General features: G+C 45.2%; 1 protein-coding gene across 1 annotated transcript in view; it reads left to right on the forward strand.

Annotated features, from left to right (window-relative positions):
* The first annotated feature begins 678 nt into the window (after nucleotides 1-678).
* KIF20B (kinesin family member 20B) overlaps nucleotides 679-22,836 on the forward strand; it is a 556,993-nt gene continuing 534,835 nt past the window's right edge. Inside the window, exon 1 of the mRNA XM_085621389.1 lies at nucleotides 679-845. The gene's annotated coding sequence lies outside the window, so the exon portion shown is untranslated. The remainder of the gene's footprint in view (nucleotides 846-22,836) is intronic.

Here is a 22,836-nt window from a genome sequence, read left to right on the forward strand (position 1 = left end):
ACGGCATGTATGCTTTATTAAATAAGCATACGAGACAACATTTTAGAACAGTAAAGTGGGAGATTTTGAAAAAAATTGGGAAAAATATTTTCCCTTCGACTTCAATTGTAGCTTGGACAATTTCAGGAGGATGAAATAATAAAGCAGCTTTTGGCTTTAAAAATGGGAATTTCCCGCAGGAGTCGGGCCAATTGGCATTTATGAATAGGTAGGTTACAATATACCATTCCATTCAGTGGTGGGCAAATTCCCACCACTTTTACCAAATGGGTTTTATATTTTTGCATATTTATATAGCGCGAACTCCACCCGAAAGTATTGTAGCGCTTTACATTGCACTGTATTTACATTACACATTCAGGTACGGGGAGATTCAGTGATTTGCCCAGAATTACAGGATGTGGACACGACCTCAAGGCTCGAACCCTGGTTTCCTGCACCAGAAGCGGCAGCGCAGCCGACGGACCACATCCTCTCCCCTTCATACGAACCCCTGCATTCTTTATTATAACACCGTAGCTGGCAAATAATAAGGAAAGTTTGATGATTAGATTACGTTGGGCTCATTCAAGTTCTGGATGCTCGATTTGTTTCCACATCGTTTGGTAGGTTGGACTTCTTTTAGTCATTTTTCTACATCACGTGTGGCTACGACTATAGTGAAACCTGACGGTGCACATAGCAACCGAGGATCTGTACGACATAGGCCCCTCCTTTACAGTGCTCGCCCTAGCAACCTTCCCATGAGGCAGCGCGCGCCCCTTCGGGCGGGATTGGGTGTTTTTGAAAAGAGCTAGAGTGGCGAAACTACAGCTGCTGAGCCCCACGGTGTCGCCCACCTGAAAGTAAGTTGGTTCATACTTGGGCGGGGGTAGACCCTTTTGCGACGTACCAACACTTTTGATGATTTTCTCTATTTAGACAGCCATGCCTACCCCTCTGGTTCCAGGTAATCCTGGTAGTGGGCGCTATCTTGGATGTCAACCCTTCCGCTTTAGTCGATTTGCTGATTGACATTGGTGGATTTATAGAGTGGGGCCGGTGCCCGCTAGGACTGCAACGTGACTGCACAGCTGTCACGTCGCACGCCGGGTGCCTTCACTTAATTAACACCCAGTTGAGTTAGCCCCACTCTCTTTACGCTGCTTATGCTTTAGGAGAGGCTGGCTGTAGTTTAGATTACTTCGTCTGTTGCTGACGGTATTGTCCCCTTACTTCAAGAAGAAGCACGTCACAAAGTTGATATGCTTTTTTTATTTTGTTTTGCAAGTGCATTTTCTACAATTATGCAATATTCCTCGTCTCCTTAAATTTCTAAACTATATTTGGTGGTTTATATTCCTCTTCGTTACCAAGCAGCGGTATTAAATGCCTGGTTTCATGATTTACTTACTCACTATCAAGTTCCAGCTCTTCTTGGTATAATAAGCATGAATCTCCCACGGGACATTTTATCAGAAGTTGAATCATCTCTGTTAAAAGACCATGCGCCTCGTATCGCCTTTCTTTTCTCTAGTGGTGTTAGTTCTGTTCTCAGTGTCTGAGATTTTATTTCGCAGCGTAACTATCACTTCTCTGTACTAAACGACTACGGGGTAAATTGTATTTGGGATTAGGCCAATGGGAGTGCCATAATTGATGAAGCGCTGTTATTGTTGAATTCTGCCTTTTCCAAAACAAATGTATTCGGGTTCAAACCCATTAACGCATAAACACGTGAATTTTGCACTATAACAAGAACATATTAAAATAAATGTGTAACCATCACATTGCGTTAAAACCATATAAAACCAATATAAAATTCAGTTTCATAATTTAAAGACAATTTAAATACATCCTTATACATTCTATATAAAATTTGTGGCTGTACGATCTAAAGTGCTTCGTGAATAGTTCAAATGCAAAAACAACAGTTGATGGACAGAATGCAGAACAATGTCATACATTCACCCTAGTACAGAGATCTAGGCCTAAATCCATCGTTTTTTTGCTCACCATGCCATTCCAGTTTGAACCCAGCCATATGCAAATCAATCTTGACCCTGTGCCTCATGGGAACAGTCCAGCCTGAACTGCCAAGCCAGGTCCTCCCTGGACTGGAAACAAGCATCCTAGGACCGGTTTCGGGGGTTTCACCCCTCTTCAGCCAGGATAGTTTGATTCCAGAGGCATGGCGAGCACAGGACCCACGTCTGCGCATACCTGGCGCACTTAGGGCGAGAAAGCAAAAGACACACAATTGATGGACGTGTCTAAACTGGGGTGGCCTGGTGAGCAAAAGAATGATGGATTTAACCCAGATCTTGACTGGGGGTGAATGTTTTGATTTGTTCTGCATTCCGTCCATCAAATTGTGTGTCTCTTGCTTTCTCGCCTTAAGTGCGCCAGGTATACCCAGACGTGGGTCCTGGGCTCACTGTGCCACTGGAAACAAGCTATCCTTGCTGAAGAGGGGTGAAACCCTGAAACCGGTCCTAGGATGCTTGTTTCTGGTCTAGGGAGGACCTGGCTTGGCAGTTCGAGCTGGACTGTTCCCATGAGGCACAGGGTCAAGACTGATTTGCATATGGCCAGGTCTAAACTGGGGTGGCATGGTGAGCAAAAGAATGATCGATTTAACCCAGTTCTCTTGACTGGGGGTGAATGAATTGATTTGTTCTGCATTCCGTCCATCAATTGTGTCTCTTTTGCTTTCTCGCCCTTCGTGAATAGTTCAAACATCAATTACGCTAAAAAAGAATTGCCCACTCTACCAGTTATCAAGGATAAATAAGGTTTAGTAACTACGTTTACCATTTCTATTAGACAATTTCTTTGTCTGGTATCACATGGACAGAGGGAATCTGGATATGCCAAATACGTATACCTCTCCAGTGTCCGCCCTCAAAACTCTTAAGGCCGATGGGTAGTGTCTGGCCAATCGAGCAACATACAGGTGCTATCCATTTACTACGTTGGATGTTATATGCTGTGCAAAAAAACAGAACATGTTCAATGGTTTCATCTGTTGCACTACACCCTGTACATATATCATTACCAGACAGAGATGAAGAATCCCATTTTGTGCAGAATCCCTCTTGAGGGAGATTGGTGTATTCGAATTTACCATAAAGCTGCATATGGGGTTCGGCAAAATCAAAAAAAGGCTCCAAGACTATTGTGGACTTAAGGTCTAAGAATGATGAGCACCACAACTACTTGTGCCTTAGTTGGTCCTTAGAACATAAGACTAGTATCTCTCTTTCTCAATGCTTTAAGGGATACTTGTGGCCTACAAGTGCGATTCCAAAAGCGATTCTAAACTGTTAGTCTTCGGTGTGCCAATTGCACATCCGGTATAGCAAAGATTTATCTTTATCTTCAGATGCGTTCTCAAATCCCATATCCAGCTGTAGAGGCACAGAGGGAGTGCTGTGTGGCAAACTAACCAGTGACTTAAGAAAGCTCTGCTATTCGGGTTACTTGTCCAAAGGACTTTTATCCTTTGGGATTCTGCAAGGTGTAGACCCCAGGTAGCAAACCTTGTCTAGTGGTGGGTAGGAGTGTTAGAGGCCTACAAGAAGGCTAATGTAATAATGTCTACTGAACACAATGAGCTGATACTAAACATTTTTTGGTTTTATTGAATAGTGTAAGTGAGCTCATCTTTCCTTATGCAGGCAAAAGCCTGCTGCGGCAGCTGTAATTGTAATAAAGACTTAATAACATAAATGGGCTAAAGAGAACCCTCGCGTTTCTAGCTGCCAGGGTGAATTTCAGGAAGTTGGGAGTAACAAAGAACCAGGTAGTAAGATGGAAGGATACAGAAGTGCAAGAAAACATACAAGACCCCAGTTTTCTAGATATTCAGCAAGCATGACTTGTGACATCTACCAATGGATGGCTGTGAGCCAGTTACAATAGTGTGACTAGAGTTGTAGATTAAATTTGGAAAGGAAAAGATGTGGGTATGATATGGTGGTAGATTTGTGTTAAGGCAATACACTTAAAATTACCTTCTGATACGCTAGTTAAAGACGCCTTGCTAACGGTTCTCCTACTCCTTGCTGTTTCTGTTTGTTGTCTGGCAATGCCCCTTCCTCGACTCCTCGCTAAAGACATCCCTCTGCTACTTCTCACTCGCCACCATGCAACACCATTATAGTAAACACCAATACCACTACTATTATTGCCATCTGTTTTTTCATACCTGGGGTTCCATGCTTTATCACATGAAAACCGGACCTTTCTCTTTGTCAATGCTTATTAACAACTGAAACTTTAATAGAGCCTAATTCACTTTTGTGACACATTCATTGTGAAGACCTCTTTCCATGGAGAGTCCACACCCTCTCTCAGGTTTGGTTTACTTAAAATTATTGCAATATATAGAGAAGTAAGGAAAAGAAAACCACATTAAAACTAATATGCAATACAGAATTAAACGCACTGCTATATACTAAAAAAACAACTGTACATATTATTTCTGGTTGCAACCATGAACTGGCCACAATTACCGAAGATCAGCACTGGTGCAAAATGTGGGTAAAAGTGAGATTCTTTGATCGTTGTTGTCTGTTAGAAGTAGGGATTGTATGGGCGGAGGGATGGTGCTATGCGTGTGTTAAGTCAGGGATTATTTCAGCTTTTTGAATGTGTACTGTTAGTCACTGGAGATACCCGTCACAATACAGACCTATGATTTTAGATGGGGCTAGAAAGAGAGACGCCAATGTCACATGCTTGGTCCCACCAAGGTTAATATTTAATTTAAAATTATGCCACTTACTTGACTGTTCTGGGTACTTTTTAGGATGACGGTCCCAATCTGTTGATCTTTATTTTAGGGAGCTACCTGAGCTCTTGCGTCCTGCAGCTGTTGAATATTACCATGTAGGGGGAACAAAAAGTGTTGATGGATGATTGATTTTCCAGTATTGGGTGTTTCCGTTGTGGAGGGGAAAATATCATCTTAATTTACTTCTTGTTATATCTTAATGTGTTACTTAGAAAACACTGAAGTCAAGAGGTGTTTGGCAAAACAGGATCAGTTTGTTTAGTTGAACAGTTATAGGCACTAGGTCTAGGAATGTCTCAATTTACATTTGGTTTGTGTCCTTGTGTACAAAATACAGCAAGTCATTAAAGTTTCCTGTGTACCGTATATAGTGAGGGATGTTGGTTGCTGCCTTTAGAGTCCTAAATTAATGGTCAAATGGTTACTACTGGTGGGTCTCGACCTCGCGTGGACAGTGTGGCCAGTGGTTAACGTGTCCAGAAGTCTGACGTGGGGAGCGTGTAATCACTCTGTGTGGTAGGTCCTGATTGGCTATGTGTTCCTAACTCCTGTGGCATCTGACTTGATGGTGTTTTTAAGAGTGCACATACCCCCTCCGGCAATGTGTGCTTTATTGAGGCAGTCTCCCCTGTCCATTGTAATGTCACTGTGCTTATCTGTGGTATTGATCAAGAGTTTCCTGCCTGAGTGTTTGCCTGCCAGCTATGCACCCTCCTCACCTGTTACCTATCGACAATTCCCGGGCCTAGGTCTCAGGGCCTACCTAACTATATATTTGCAAGTTGAGGTTGATGTGGAGTTCACAATTGGCGATTCTGTTAATAGAGACGATATTTCATTTTCATCGATTTATGTATCGATTTGACATATTAACATCCCCCCCCCTCTAGTTGATTTTTCAACTACACTACCTGACTCATGCTTTTTGACAATTACTGTACTTGGGGCCTCTTGTTCCTTAAGTCCGCTATGGCCAAACACTACCTTCCTATTTACTTGCATTCTACCTATTTTGAGGACTTAGTTTTTACAGAAGGTAATCCCCCCCCCAATTGTATAACCCCGCCTACCAATAGAAACACCCTGATAACTGGGAACAGTGATTTACATAAACCAGATATCCACCATGGGAGCCAGGAGGGCCAATTCGAAAACCCCTCTTCTTTGCAGGTTATGCGGGGCTTGAATGGCAAGCGGCAGTGTTCCATTGTTCAGGTCATTCCCTAGGATGAACGTGCAGCAGGCGGCGCTGATATTGGCACAGACCCCCTCCCACCATTGCGGTCAATAAGTCCAGTACATAATGTTGCTGCCTTACCATGAGGTGGATGGCTCGCATCTCTTCCTTGACTGAATTGAGGCCGCGCTCAGTGCTGTTCATCATTTGGTGCATTTCCCACCGGGTTATTTGCAACCAGCAGGCATTAACTTTTGTCTTCAGGCTGAAGAAGGGTATCGACCCCCATGCCCTTAGCTTTACTTTTTTGATCTGAGTAAATTGTTCTGGAATGTCTTTGAACAGAGCCCAGCTAAAATAGTCTGCCACTCTCCTTCCACGAGCTTGATGCAGCAAGAGGTTTTTGTTTCCTTATCGGGTGCTGGTACAAGTCTGTTAGCTCTTCTCCAGGAATGACCAGGATCGGAGTGTGCAGTGTGACCAGGGGACACAATTCTCTCCTTCCGTGAATCGGCTGAGTATAGGCATGCTCGCCGCACTGCCTATAAAAATCCATAAGCGGGGAGGTGCCCCAATACATATCTAGAATATGTAGTATTGCTCCGGAGTTAGCATTCGTGCCCATCAGAAGCATTCCTTTTCCTCTGAAAAATAAGGAATACAGTGTAAGTTTCCGTACAGTCAGTGGTTGGCCTTTTCCTTCTAGCCAAGTGTATCCACCCTCCTTGGCGTCCCAGATATCCTGACAAGGGTTAGTCATACTTCCATTAACTCTCCCCCCGCGATCCATTCCCTTTTTTATCCCCAAGTTTGACGGCCCTACACAGGAATTCCATGTCAGGAGTCCACTTGTTGTTTAAAAAGGCTGCTCTAGGTACACTGAGCGCCACTCTGTCCATAGGTGGATGTTGGAAAGGATGTGTTTGTGCACTGAGTTGGGGGCTTTTCTACCTTCAAAATTCTCAGTGCCAAGTGATAGTTTTCCTATGCATCCTGTCCAGTTTAGTTTGGATAATGGTGGGTTCAGTGAAGAAGTATAGCGCTGTTGGGTTGGTATCTGGTCGGATTTACAACTACCCTGTGTAGTTCAATCTTGTTGGGTTGGATCTTTGCCTTTATTATACATAGCTAGAGGTGTATGAAGCATTTTGTTTTTTCAAGGGCAACTTCTTGGAAAAAGTACAACCTATCTGCGCCTACTGCGTGTGGGATCAGTGAGCACAGATATGACCTAGCTGATGCTTGGGAGCTGACTGTGGTCATGTGTTGATACCGTGTGTTATGTAAAAGGGCGCTGTGCAGTGCATGTGGAATGCTGGTGTTCTGTTTAGTGTAATTGATGGTCATGTATGAGAGATCCCTATGTAGACGCTGTAGTTCTCCATTAGTGAATCGTTTGACTTCAGCAGTTCCTCAGTAGTACTCAAGTGTGGGACTAGCCATAGTAGGCAGATCATACATAACTTTTGTTGTGATACTGTAGTTCGAGGTATTGGTCCCCTGGGAGTCATATGTGCCCCTCCAGTGGCTTTTTTCTTCTGACCAGTTCAAAAATGTTTGCAGTATTTAGTTCAAGGTTGTCATTGCCATGGAAGGGTTCAACTGTACGTTGGGATGGTGCACCCACGCGGGTGTTGCGCAGACCCCTAGCCGAGAGCCCGTGGGTTTTTCCTTCTTCCATTGACGTAAGTTTGGAAAGGTCTTTTTTAGGTCTCGCCTTGCTATCGCGTAAGCGATCGCAAAGCGAGACTATTGTAAGCGGGTTTGAAAAGTGCTCCCAAAAATCAGATTGCATGGCTAGCAAGCGCACAATCACGCGCATCGTGCCGCCATGCAATCATCTGCTTTTTGGAAGCACTTAAAAGGGTCCTCTCCCCTGCCTGGAATGCGCTCCCCCGCCCCCAAGCGCGCGCCACGCTCCGCCGGGCTTGTTTTAAAACGCCTCCTTACAACAATAATATACGCATTCCACACTTTTTGAAGCAGAACCTCCCGTAAGATCCTGCACTGCTCAGCTGCTCCCCGTCGCCCTATCAGCCTCATTCAACCGTGAGACTCTTACCAACTTCCAACGCCATGAACCGAAGAGCTCAATCTAACCCTCCAATCGTGGTCTTTCCCGAGTTTCCGGGAGATCTGTAAAACGTTTACGCCTTTAGAGGAAAAAAAACATAACGAAGCTGCAGTGTTAACTTTTTACAATTTAAATCGACTAGCGCAGCATTAACTTAATACCATATAGAACAACTTCCATTAGTATTTTGCTTATACGATTTTTGGTGCTAAGAAATAATTGTTTTTTATACTTTTATAATTTTCTTATAAAATGTCTATATTCGATAAACATTAAATACGTTAGAAATTCTTATTGTCAAGTGCACGTTGTAAGGGGAAGAGACATGAAAAATATTTTTTTCTTCACCTTCGTTTCTGATACCTTTCACCCCATTATATTTTATAATAGTATTTCACCCTGCAAATGTCTGCACTCTCCACGCTAGTATTCCGACACTGCCAGGGTACAGATGCGTGCATCACCGGCCGCGCCACACCTCCGAGTCTACGGAGGTCTGAGAAGTTAAATATTATTTCTGCAAAGGCGGCTAAATCCTCTGTGACTGTTCTCTTTTCTGGTAGCCCTAATTTAAGATCGTTTAGCTGTGGTACATTCTACTAATGCCGTTCCCATGCCCTCTCATTTGGACATTAGGGGTGCAGCCAGTGAACAATCTGGCATTTTGCCAGTATGGCTCCCAAGACTAGAAATTCGTAGTCTGTTTGCAAACGCAAACTGGGGACATGCTGAAAGCTTACCTGAGAATGCATTCGGCCCATTGCTTCCCAACTGGCTCTGCGTTTTGTCGCTCACAGTCGCTTGCTTTCTATTGGCTTCATTTGTTCCAGCCCCCCCCCCCCCCAGCATGTTATTGTTCCTCCTGTGGAGCCTGTCCTCCTTACCACCTCTCTGATTAGCTCCTTCTATTCTTCCCTAAATGCTCGCTTTTCAGGAATTATTTTTTCTTTCCCATGAAGTATTCCATGAGAGCGTGTGTTTTTTACAGCAGTCTCCCTTGTATGGTAGTATTTGTTTGTCTCCAGTATCTTTTGTTGATGGTAGTGTTTGTCTCTCGTCGCTCTAATCGGGAAAACAATCAGGGAGACACTGGTCATGTCCACATGTGCATCTGTAGCACTTAACAGCCCCCACCCCCAGGTAAGTTATCCTGCATATCCTGTTGACTTACAACAGTGGAGTCTTCACAGGGAATTCATTATTCCATTGCGATTTGTGCAGCTTCTTGTCTCCCTGTCTCCCCTGATTGGCATCTGTGTGTGCTTTCTTGTGTGTCTGGCGGATCAATGGGTGACTGCCTGTCTGAGATCTTCACCATTAAATAAATTACTATTAGCAAAACAGACTGGATTTTCCTTTACTCCAGATGTGTCTGGACTTCAATTTCTCGGGCTTGTTGGTGAAAATGTGATTTATTGTCTGCTTTTCTTCAACGAAGAACTGTTGGTAAGTTCTAGCTCACTCGCAAATCCGCATAGTCACATCAAGCTGACCGAGTTATCCAGGCCACAAGGATAACAAGGTGTTATGAATATTAACGTTTAGCTCCATAAACCGTATTCACAACATATTTGCTCCTTTTGTAACAATATAACTATTGTGCTGTTTCAACAACAGTTTTCAAGGAGAAAAAGCTGCCTTTTGCTGATGTTTTTGGCAATAATAATTCTTTTAAAAAAAAAAGCATTTGTAATGCAATAGGTCTCGCATTTATAGGAGTTTGAGCTATTGGCATTGTAAATGACAATGCTTTTTATTTAAGTTTTTTTTTTTTTTAAAACATAAATAAAAGGCACTGTCATTTACAATGCCAATAGCTCAAACTCGTATAACTGCGAGACCTATTGCATTGCAAATGCTTGTTCCTTTTGGATATTGGGGGCTGATGGGGAAAATTGGCTTCGGTGCACTTGTTGTTTTTGTTACCTGTTTCGAAAGAACTGTGCTGTTTGTTAACTCAACTGGTCACAAATGCTCTGTTAATGATTTCGTAGACCCTGTATTTTACCACAGAGTTGTAATCCCGTCCACCTACTAGTCTCGATCTAGTGAGGTATCAAAAGTCAACCCCTGTTAGAAACGTCTTTTAGTGGTTTGGGGAGTGAAAATTATCATTACTCTCTAGACATATCTTATTTTTATAAGCTGTTGAGCCCCCGCCACATTCCTACTTGGGTGGTTTTTGCAGCTTCGACATTACAATTCTGCGTGATCAGATCAGTGTTGGGTATGTTTGTGAGCCTGTCCCATTAGTACAGGAAGGGATAGAATTGGGGCGTTGTGTGGCACTAGTTTTGCCAAGTGCCCTTCGCCCGGTACGTGCCTAAGAGTGAGGTTGCTGTGCGGCTGCTTCCCCATAGATATTTTCCTGCTTGGGGCTACTCCATTTTAGGTAGGTATCTTGTAAGCACTCTAAACTTGGGTTGACTGTTGCCTGTGCCATTTTGTTACTGTAGCCTGCAAATGGCTAAAGGCGGGCGCATGTCCCACCTCTTTTGCAAATGTTCACTCCCACAGCGTTTTTGCTTAGGGGAGCGAACAGCGGCGCGCAGGACGGCAGCTGCAGTGCCTCCTTGTCTCCTGGGTTATTACGCTTAAAACTGCCCCAGCTAAGGGTTGCTTCACCTAGCGAGTCATTGTGAAAGACCACGAGCACTTCCTTAAAATGTGTGTGTTTTTTGGCGAAGGATCAGAGTGGCACCCACTTCACGGATACCACGCTTCATCTCGTGGTTTATAAAGGCCACTGTGAACGTGTACCGAGCACTTCCCTTAACTGTGTGTGCTTTTGGGGGCACGATGAGCATGCCTCCCGCTTCAGACACCCTGCATCATCTGTGTTTTTAATCTTTCCTGCGTGCATCGGCCAGTTAGTTTGCCATGCTTGTTTACATTCTTAAATGCGACTTTACTCTTTAACATGGTTCATGTGGTTCCCGCCTGATGGGTGCTGTGCTTCATTTGACCCTTTAGCAGTGCCACATTGTGAACAAGCACTTCCCTTCACCTTGTGGGTATTGGGGCTTGATGAACACAGACACCATGCATCATGTGTGTTTCATTACTGTGGATGGTCGGGCATTGTGGTTTTGATTTAGGCATGTTTCTTGTGAGCTGGTGGTTGAGTATTTACGAATGTGTAACACTTTCATGCAATTGAACATGCACGAGTACTTCCCTCAAATTGTGTGTTGTTTTTTGGGGCACTAGGATTGCAGCAGATGCTTTAACCTAGCACTTCGTCTCCTGGGTTATGAAGTTTTGAACTGCATCGGCCGACGGTTGCTGGCTTAGCAAGGCATAGTTGTAAAATGTGTTAAAAGTAAAAGATGCGGGACCGGCACAAACAATGCACCTTTGAGACCCTTCTGAGGGGTGGAGACTGCAACGGCAGCAGCTGGCGATCTTGCACTTTTCCTTCTATGTAATCCATAGTTGAGTACATCAGGTTAGTACAAGATGCTGTTTCTTGGTGTGATTGTGCAGTGTAAATGTATACAAGGTTTAAGTTGTACAGAAATAAACAGATGTGCCTTTATTGCTAGTGCTGTAGAATTTTAGATTTGTGAACCAGGGATTTTCTCGGTTGCTGGTTTCACATCCTGTGTTTTGTGACGACAAAAAATGCAGCTAGTAAAGGAGATGACAAATGTTACAGCCATGCTAATATTTTGGCTCATCTGTTCCATCTAGAACATTTCAAGAGTAAGCCAACAGATTTTGTACTTTCCTAGGCCATATGTGACACAATCCTGGCACCGGTTTTGACAAAGAAGGGGAGAGACTCTAAGAAATTAATTAAAACTACTATACGTTCTGTAAATGTTGAATTCTCTTTATAGTGCTATCAAAACAGGTGTGCCACATCTTTAACTTTCTTTAAAGTTCAAAAGGACTACCGATTTTAAAATTAATTTACAAGAAAACTCTTTAAAAAAAAAAAAAAAAAAAAAGCTACATCAATCTTCACAGGTCGCAAAGGAAGTGTGCTCAGAAATAGATTTTAAATTATTCCACATGATAACTTGCTGATATACAGTTTTGTTGAATTTTAAAATATTTAATGGTAAGCAATAAACAATGAAAACGTATGGGCCTGTTGCTTGTGAAACTGAATTTGTTTCCTGGAGTTCAGTTTTGGGCACAGTAGCTGCTTTAACACCCAAGGTTATATTTAGGTTAACTCTATTGCTTTAAGCATAATACAAACACAAGTATTGTATTTTTTTGGCTCAATAACACAAATTATATTACTTGGAAATGGACCGTGATGTGGAAAATACTCAGGCACCACCTAAGCGACCACCAGCACCCCCACCTCAACAGAACTTGGCACCACCTCAGCTTAACTCAACGCCTCCTCCTCATCACTCAGCACCACCTCAGCGTCACTTGGCATCACTCAGAAAGACCTCAACACCACCTACATATGTTATGTTATGTTATGTTAATGGTTTTTGTACCGCGCACAGCTGCCCCAGCAAAGGGGCGTCCTGGCGCCAAGAAAGGTGAACTCAACATCACAAAATGCAGCAACGTCAGTTAATGTTATTAAAAAGGAGCGTTTTGATGACACGTCTGAACCTGGTTAAGTCTTCCAAAGCACGGATGTCATTAGGGAGAGAGTTCCAGAGCTTGGCGGCTACTACTCGAAAGGAGCGGCTTCCAGTCCTGCTCAACAGAAAACGGGGAACAACAGCTAAATTCTGGCCCATCGATCTCAAAGAGCGAGAGGGGATATATTGAGTCAGGAGATTCATGAGAATAGGTGGAGCCAAGCCTTTCAAGATTTTAAAGGCCAGGCAAAGCACCTTAAACTCGATCCGCCGCGCAATAGGCAACCAATGGAGTGTTTGCAGTGTTCCGGACACTGAGCAACGTTTGGGCAACCCAAATATCGCTCTTGCGGCGGCATTCTGCACTCGTTGTAACCGCAGAAGTTCAGCCTTGTTCGTGCCTGCAAGCAGAGCACTGGCATAGTCTATCCTGGATAGTACCGATGCCTGGACCACAAGCTGTCTAGTGCTGGCATCGAAAAATTTAAGCACCGGCCTGATACTCCTAATAATGCCAAAGCAAGAGGCAGCCACCTTCTTAGTATGGCAAATGAAACTAAGTGAAGGGTCCAGCCAGACCCCGAGGTTTTTAAACTCCATAGCAGGAGAGGGGATCATTCCTAACTCGGGGGGCCACCAGCTGTCATTCCAACATCCAGGTTGCTTCCCAAACACCATCACCTCTGTCTTCTTTGTGTTCAATTGGAGACAATTCTGGCTCATCCAATTGGCCACCGAGCGCAACCCCTCACAGAAGTTGAGGGCGTCCAAAGCTGAGTCCCCACTTAGTGTGACCGCCAGCTGCGTGTCATCAGCATAGGACACCATTGTCAAGCCCCAGCCTTTGACTACCGCAGCCAGCGGCCTCACGTAAAGATTGAAGAGAGTGGGGCTCAGAGATGAACCCTGTGGGACCCCCAGGGTGAGCGGGTGAGAGGTGGATTTACCGGGAGGTATCGCAACCTGAAAGGATCTGTTGGAAAGGAAGGAGCGGAACCAGCCTAATGCCAACCCCCTAACCCCAGCTTCCTCTAACCGCCGCAACAGGATATCGTGTGACACCGTATCAAAGGCGGCACTCCGATCTAACCGCAAGAGTGCCGCTGTTTGTCCGGTGTCCAGCACGGAGCGCAGATGTTCAACCATGTATAACAAGGCAGTCTCCGTGCTGTGGGCTTTACGAAAACCATTTTGCGTGGGATCCAAGATGTTAGCTTTATCGAGATGGTCAGCCAGGATCCCATTCACGTGGGCTTCGATGACTTTAGCAGCCCACGGCAGCAAAGAGATGGGACGATAGTTTTCAGGTTTTGTGGGGTCGAGGGTAGGCTTTTTTAGGATGGGGGTAACTACCGCTTGCTTCCACTTGGTGGGTACAGTCCCTGAACCCAGTGACATATTGATAAGGGCAAGCAAGGGTGCACGACATATGGCCTGCATGTTTTTAAATAGGGCCGGTTTGAGGGGGTCTGCAGGGGAGCCAGATTTAATTTTTTGGCTCAGAAAGTCAAAACCCTCCTCAGATAGGGGGGCCAAAAAATCCAGGATCCTATCATTGAACTTAGGACCATCAAGTGAGTCCAAGCAGTGCACGATAGTTGGAAAAGAGTGGTAAATTGCTTGCACCTTATGAACAAAAAACAAAGCCAGACTCTCGCAATGAGAGTTAGTGCAGATTTCAGCCGCGGAGGCCCTCTTAGTTATAAGGTCCTTTAGGACCTTAAACATTAATTTGGAGGGATTAGGGCTGTTTATCATTCAGCATAACCTATGCATCACCTCTGCAATGTAACCTCCGCATCACTAAGCACCACCTTAATCTACCCTTAGAATATGGCATTTATTTATTCTCATCTACTGTCTGTCCGCTGCTCACATTAGAATTTAATAACTAGTTACCAAAGTCCAAGCTCCCATTAATTATATCCCCACACCATAGCAAAAAAATAAATAACAAACCAGCATTACAACAATTGGCATAACTAATAGTTCTAGCTAAACACTCATAAGGTCCCAAAGGCGAGACCTAATGGCCATGCCAATGCTTGTTGATATTAGCCTCGGTTGCTCTTGCTATGCGTTGTGTAGTTCAGTATCGCTATATATGCGTGAAAATGTTTGAGGGGGCGTGTTGCTTTTTGTTGTTCCTGGAGTTTTACACATGCCATTCGAATACATTTTGGTGCTTGTGCACCTTCCTGTTCCTAGCACGTGTTGTGTAACATGGCCCTCAGCCTTTTATCAGGAATCGTACTTTTGAGCTGATTTTGGGCGTTTTTTCCTTTTAGTTCAGTTTGGGCGTTTCCCTGAATTGCAAACTTTGTTTCATTTGCCCGGCAGGGAGAGGGTCAGAGGCTGCTCAGTGGTTCTTTCCTTCCTGCCCATGCCGCCCCAGTTGGGTCTGAATTCAGTGCTAACTGTTGTCCTGGGTTGCTTGCAAGATTGGAACAGCGTAAGCAGACTATGCTTGTAAGGGGGTTAAATCTTGAAAGGGGTGCACCCGGTGCCTTGCGATCCATTTGGAGCGGGGTTAGAGACTTGGAAGCCTCTGCCCCTGGCACCCCCTCTTCCTTGGCCCCACCCCGCCTTGAAAGGTTCAGTGAATGACTGGAGTCTTGAACTCGTCATTATGCTGAGGTAGGGTGACCAAATTTCTAAAGCCAATAAATCTGGACTTTTCACAAAAATAGGAGTAGGACTAACTCAATACTCAATACTCATGATGACTAGTTCAGTGGAGTGTCTCTAAAAACCTGGGATAAGTGCTTGATCCACTGAAATCTGCTGGGACAGATAATTAAAAACGGGTTGTCCGGGCAAATCCTGGGTGTCTTGTCACCCTACACCGAAGCCTCTTGGCGTATTGACTCTTGCATGTGGGGGCTTTGGAGTTTTGGGGTCTTACCATCCCAGGCGCAAGAAGAAACTTTGGTTCCTGCCAACAGGGATGGCTTCGTTCATAACTGAAAGGGAGGCCTCCATGTTTTTTTGAAGGCTTTTGGAGCATTTTGAGGCGCTATTGGTACTACATGCCATGAAGAAATTGTTGGGCGTGGGCATGATGCCTGAAAATTGGGACCTTTTGACTTGGTGATTGGAATGCGTCCCATAAGACTTTTGCTGAAGGACCTGGGTGTTGGTTTTCAACCAGTTTTTTTTCCAGCCCCCTCGCCAGACTGCCCTGCCCTTGGGTTGTGGCCAGTGAACCCTGCCCTGGGGGATCAGCAGCAGAGTGGGGCCTAGTTTCTGTAGGTGCTTTAGGCAACCTGATTATTCTGTTCTCCCACGGAATTACCATCAATGCCTGACTTAGTGTGGACACAGCCCACAGCAACCCTGAATTCCTGGAAGCAAGCAAAAACGTTTTGGACTCCCAGTGCGGTCTGTAGTTCTTTCTGTTCATAAAAAGGGGGATGCATTTTGTCTTTACCATTAAAGGTGAACTACTGAGGGTTAAGTTGTTGGATTATTATTATTTCCTGTCTTTATTTACTGAGGGGGGGGACCTATTTTACTGTGGATTTTGGGTTTATAATTTGCCTGAAGGTGCTACACCCCCACACAGTCACCCTCCCTGCTGGGGTTGTGACCCATGTCCCTGCTGAGCTGGTTTGTCTGTGGCTGCTGCTGCACCGTGCCCGCCCAATTGCTTGATCCCTGCTGCGGTTGTGTGACGACCGGCGGACCAGTGTGCGACTGAGTGTATGGTACATTCTGATTACCCTGTGCTTGGTACGGAGAAGGGATGTTCGTGGGGTTTTGTTGTGGCTGGCCCTGGCTCACTAACCTTTGCTTCTCATGGTATGCCTTTATCCAGGACCTCGCTTCCACTTGACCTCGCCTACGGTAATAGGTTCCCTCTCTAGGGTCTGGTTGTAAATGGCTTTCCTGGTCTTCACAAACATAACCTTTTCGTGCTCCTGGACTCCCTGGGACCCTCTAAAGGTTTGCCTTGGATCCCCCATTGTGAGTGGTGCCATTTGCACATTTGCATAATGCTGCTACTGCTGGAAGAGCTCCTCTTGAGGAATCTTCTGAAGGTCAGCAGGTCTTGGGTCTGCCGTAGGTGGATGGGGAGGGTGTTCCAGGTCCTGGCGGCGAGGTGGTAGAACGATCTGCCGCCGGAGGTCGCTGTTCGGATGCGGGGGACTGTGGCGAGGGCAAGGTCGGTGGAGCGGAGCTGGCGGGTGGGGGTGTAGAAGCTGAGTCGCCTGAGGTACGCTGGTCCAGTGTTGTGGAGTGCCTTGTGTGTGTGGGTGCGTTGAAGCCGTTTCAGGAGTTTGGCCGATGCTCCTGCGTAGAGGGCTTTTCCGTAGTCCAGCCTGCTGCTGATGAGGGCCTGGGTGACCGTTCTTCTCGTTTCGGGGGGGATCCACTTGTAGATCTTGCGGAGCATGCGGAGGGTGTTGAAGCAGGAGGAAGAGACCACGTTGACCTGCTTAGTCATGGAGAGGGTGGAGTCGAGGATGACCCCTAGGTTGCGTGCATGGTCGGTGGGTGTTGGAGCTTTTCCCAGTGCGGTTGGCCACTAGGAGTCGGCCGAGGGGGTGGATCCGAGGATGAGGACCTTGTATTGTCCAAATTCAGCTTTAGTCGGCTGTTCCTCATCCATCCTTGTGAGGGGGAGCTGGTTTGAGTACACCTCATTCTGCATATGATGGGGGAGGTACCGCCTCCTTGCTTGCTATCTGCATCGTGGGCTTATCTCGTTGAACATCTTCAAAGATAGCTCACACTTCTAACACTGACTCCCTTTTGTCTGTCTTCTGTCCGTCATATTTATTTTTTATATATGTTTTAGTATGTTCAATTCTATTTGTGTCAAATGTTCCCTCGGGCCAGGGAAATGTGTGTAAATGCCACTCTTCGCAAAGCGTATTCTTTTCATCTGTTTGGGAAACCTAGTTTCCATATGCTTTAATTGGGAATCCGTGGCAATTCTAGTAATTTGGAAGAATACAATCTAAACGAATTTTTTTTTTGTTTTGTTTGTCTATTCATAGCATAGGGGCATTTGTACGTAGCCGGTCATAAAAAGTACGTACTGTGAGCTCCGCGCTTAGAATTTTTACATCAAATAGTTAGAATGAGCATTTAAACAAAAGGTGAGACTGCATATGTACTATTGCAACATACGGCGAATATATGCGATATGTTGGAATAGCATCTGCACTATTTCATCATTTCACACAACATAGTTTTCAAAGACAACCCATGCAGTATTATCACATACAATAATACATTTCAATAATGGTTGACAGAAAAAATTACTAAGCAAAATAAAAATGAGACTGCTTATCACATGTCCTCTAACAAGAAAGACTAGCATGGAATATGTTCTAAGTGAACTTGATAGTCTTCCACTGTCCCCTCCTAAACAAAGGTGGTAATCACCGAATCCGTTTAGTAATAACTCTGGAATCACCGGCCCCTCTTGACCTCACATGAGTTAAGCCCAGTTTCCTGGGTCCAAGTTTTCCCAATCCAAATTCCGTTCTGTAACTCCAAGGGTCAAGCTAGATCCAGCTCTGACACACCGTGCACGTACTGCTGGTGTTAAGAAACCAATTTAGCATTAAGATAGTGTTGAACTACAACAACTCCGCCCAATCAGGATAGCTATGTCACAAAAAGGGAGTTATTAGGGCTATATGCACAATATACACTATATTCACCTTAGCTAGCGTCGGCTATTGAACAAAGGTGACTTCTGCGTGAACGCCTCTGAGGCCGCCTTACGACTGATACAGTTAGGACATACATAATAGGTAGGGCTCCCGGTTTTATGGTATTTATTTTTTTCACATTTCCGTCTGTATTTATCCATATTTATTATGGGTTTGGTGAAAAAAATAAAGCTGAAACTGGTATATTTCCGCATTTATTTAACCAATAAATATACAATTACGCTTGAATGCCTGCCAGGTTTCAGGGATATGTACACCTACAGAGATAAATTAATGCACTTATATGAAAATATGAACATTTCAGTATCAGCCTAGTGCATATCTACTGCTGTTTAAGCCTCTTTACTAAAATTCCTTTTATTTTTAACCCCCCTTACCTATCATTCCCACAGTTATTGGCCTGGCAGTCTTGCCAAAGTGTATTTAGAATCACTCAAAAAGCACCCAATTTCCGTTTTTATCCACATTTAAAAATAAATACAGATAAGAAATTTAAATGGTTTTCTGTCTGTATTTATCAGTAAAAACGGAAAACTGGGAGCCTTAATAATAGGTAATGAGCCAGACCCGGTCAGAGCAGGGTGCTCAAGTTATCTTTTTATGCTTCTTGCTAGTTTTCCATATGCCAAATGATGTGTGTTTTAGGTACGGATATAGTCTCTTACCCTCTGTGACTGCTGCCTCAGGACGGACCTCCGCCCCAGTGATTCAGCAGAACTTTCAATCAATTTCGGTGTCTGCCCACCTTTCTCGTTGCGCAAATGTGGATCTGTCTTCGCGGGGTCACCTTCCTTTGGCTGCAGTCGGGTACCAGGTCCCAATTCTACTAGGGTGGCTCGCCAAAATGTTGTTTGATTTAGAATCCTTAGAGAAAACCGAAAACCTGAGACGGTTGGCAAAACATGAACAGCTTGTTTAATTAAACAGTTTGTCTGGGAGAACAGTTACAGGCACAAGGTCTGAGGACTCTCAACTTACATTTTGGTTTGTCCTTGTATACAAAATGCAATAAGTCATAAAAGTTTCCAGTGAGCCATATATGGTGAGGAATGTTGATTGCTGCTTTGGCGTCATAAGTTAATTATCAAATGGTTACTACAGATGGGTCTGTACCTCGCGTGGACACGGTGTGGCCAGTGGTGAAAGTGTCCAGATGTCTGGCATGGGGTGTGCATGATCACTACATGTACTAGGTTCTGATTGGCTGTGTGTTCCTAACTCACGTGGTATCTGACTTCATGGTTCTTTTAGGTGCACGCATACCCCCTCTGACCATGTGCGTTATATTGGGGCAATCCCCCCTGACCATTGTAATGTCGCTGTGCCTATCTGTGGGATTGATCCAGAGTTTCCTGCCCGAGTGTTAGTCTGCCAACTATGCACCCTCCCACCTGTAACATATCAATCGGCAATTCCTGGGCCTAGGTCTTGGGGCCTGTCTAACTACATATTTGCGAGTCTACGTTGATGTACAGTTCACAACGGGCGATTCTGTTAATAAAGAAGACATATCATTTTCATCGATATATGTATGCACCGATTTCCACATTAACAAATGTTTATTGTGAGTAGTTGGCCTGGTATATGCTGTCCACTAGTTATAGTGGGCACCTTGTACCAGTCCAAACAACCCTTATTGATGAATAGGTTTAAAGACCACCTTTATTAAAAGCTATCCTAGTGGTAGCTATGGAGAGCAGCCTTCAGGTTAAGTCTTGAAGGAGTGTAAAGCACCTTGGTTTACCAGAGTATAACCTCTCGAATCACTAAATGAAAGGAGATCCACACAAGGTATATAAATAAATATAAATATATATATATATATATTTATTTCTAAACACTCACTACTAATCTCTTTATGAGATTAGAGTCCAAGATGCACAATAATACAGTTCTAAAATACCATTAAATAGCACAATATACATGGGCCCCAGGGGCGGACCAAACCCTATATTAAGAAAGTGGTATAAGAACCACGACTTGACTAGACACAGTGCCTAGAGCACGTAGAATCTCTGGGACCCCAATGAACCACCCAAGGTAGTGACACAAGAGACCCACGGGGACACGTGCAGTGTGAGAACACAGGCGCGAGCCCCATAGTATTCTATGGGAAAGTCGCGGTTGGAATTTTAGAAGTTAAGGACACTTAGGAGAGGACTTTGAGCAAACCACTTTAGACTTAGGGGGTTCTAGGGCCAACACCCACGGGAGCATCGGATTACTCGAGTTATCTCACCCAGGGAAGCCGGTTGCATAGGTGTCAAATGGTGTCAGGAATCGTCGTTGATTTCAATGGCGATCTGCTTCAAAGTGCCGCTGCCGGGAAAAAGAAAAGTGTCCGGTGTGATCCAATCCTGGATCGAAGATCAGATGAACCTGAAAGCAGAGGGGACAGAGTCTGGGTCACTTGCCAGTGACCAGGGGCACGATAGACGAATGCCCACCGATGTCGGGTGTTTCAGGTGCGAAGAGGTGAAGCTTGACTCTGCAGCCACGAGGACCAGGAGGCGTCGACGACCAGGAACTAGATTCGAGCTGTCCCACGAAGGATGTCGAGTGCTGCGTTGTCGGTGCTCGGATTGATCCCAACAAGCCTTGGCAATAACAACCCACACAGGAAGAGAAAAGATGCTTCGGTGCGGACCAGCAAGGTTCTGGGGACTCCCCAAACGATGGGGAGTTGGGGCACGTCTGGAGCAACCAGGTAAGCCCACTTAAAGTTAGAGTTGCCTTCACAGGGACCCACCAGTCGACGGACCAGGGATCGTGAAGGGACCTCGAGAGGAATCCCACAATACCAGCCCACGGGACACTCTGTGAGTGTAGGCCAGTAATCTTCGGTGGGGACACTGCTCGGGGTGTGGACTACAAGTAGCCCGAAGCCCAGCCTCAAGGATCGACGAAAAGCATATGCACTTGCAAATCTGCACGGTGTCCAGGGGTTCCGGTTCCATGGTCCCACCGAGGGCTACGGGTCTCAGCTTTGCTGGGAGCTCGGGTCGGCCTCTGGGAACCCACCTTCTGTGTTGCAAATTCTTCGGAGTACGGCGGGGGCTTCAGAGATGCAAACCAGTCAGAAGCGTCTTAGGTGCCTGCCTTGCAGGGGAGTAACTCCTTTACTCCAAGGGAGATTCTTCAGTCATCTAGCGCTTTGTAGATCTTCGAAGTTCCAGGATTATGTATCAGTTTCGTCCTGGTAAATCTAAAATCCTGTAGCGAGGGGTACCTATCTTATACCCAAGTAAGGGTGGGACAAACTCTAGGGACCCACCTATGGGAGGGTCAGGAAAGAGGGGTGACTACACCCATTTCCTTTGTCCAGTTTCGCGCCTGAGCAGAGGCTGGTAGCCCCTGCAACCGGTTTGAGCTGGACTATGCAAAGGGACACCAAATGTGCCCCCAGTGCAGACTTCAAAGCACTCTTTGAGTGCACCCACCCAGCCCCAATACACTAAAGCCTGTCTGGGAGGTCGTGACACCTCCCTGTGACAGGAAACCTATTGTCCAGGCCTCCCACGCTGGAGTTTCGTCCAGCAGCAGGAGGGCAGACTCGTGTCTGTGGCTGGCAGAATCCATTTTGTGATGCCAGGGTCTGTTATGCTGGTACCGGGTATACTGGTGCTGTCATGGTTCTCCCTCTAGAAGGGTGGGTTCGTACTCTCACACCAGTTACTGGTGTGGGGGTATGATTCCAAGGTGTTTGACACCAAACACGACATGTTTCCATGCAGCCATCCCAAAGTTAGCATTTACCGTTTGGTTATAATCCACTTAAGAGTATATGGTTTGGCTGCATCACAAACCGCCCCGGAATAAAGGTTCCGAAGGCTGCAGAAGGGCTCTGCTCATGCATGGGCACCCTCTCACATAAAACCCAGCACACTGCCTTCAGGATTGGTAAGGCCTGCCTTAGGGGTGACTGATAGGTTTGTATGTACAGTGATATGGAGAGATATAGTGAACCTATACCTCAGTAAGGCGTGCATGCACCACCTTACACAGGCTGCTGTAGCAGTCCTGTTGTGCCATTTTAGATGGCTTCCCAGGGGTGGCATAATACATGCTGCAGCCCCTGGTAGGCCTCTGGGGTACCTATGCCCTGGGTACATAGTATACCATATACCAGGGACTTATAAGGGTACCCCAGGATCCAATCTGGAGTGTACCTAAAGTACTGGTAATCAATTTAAAGGGGAAAGCAGATAGGCTGGGGTCCTGAATAGCAGGACCCCATCTAAACTAAGTCGAAAACCATAAAAAACACTAGGAAAAAAGCGGGGGCAACTATGCTGTCAGATTCCACCTTCCAACATATATCACATGGATAAAAAGGTGCAAGGAATGGCAATTTAATGGTTGCTGAACTCACTAAGGGTTTATATGTAAAGTGTGTTGCATTAAGGACCACCAATTCTATCTAGAAAAGGGGTAGGTTGAGATTATTTTTGGGTACAACATGAAGTGGTTTTTCGCATAAAGCCAGCAAGATGGGCTCATTGAGTTTAATGCTTGTCACCAAAAAATGTTTATCTATATGTAATGATTATGGTACCAGGGCTGAC

The sequence above is a fragment of the Triturus cristatus genome, chromosome 1_2 (assembly GCF_964204655.1).
Source record: "Triturus cristatus chromosome 1_2, aTriCri1.1, whole genome shotgun sequence".
Classification (NCBI taxonomy): domain Eukaryota; kingdom Metazoa; phylum Chordata; class Amphibia; order Caudata; family Salamandridae; genus Triturus; species Triturus cristatus.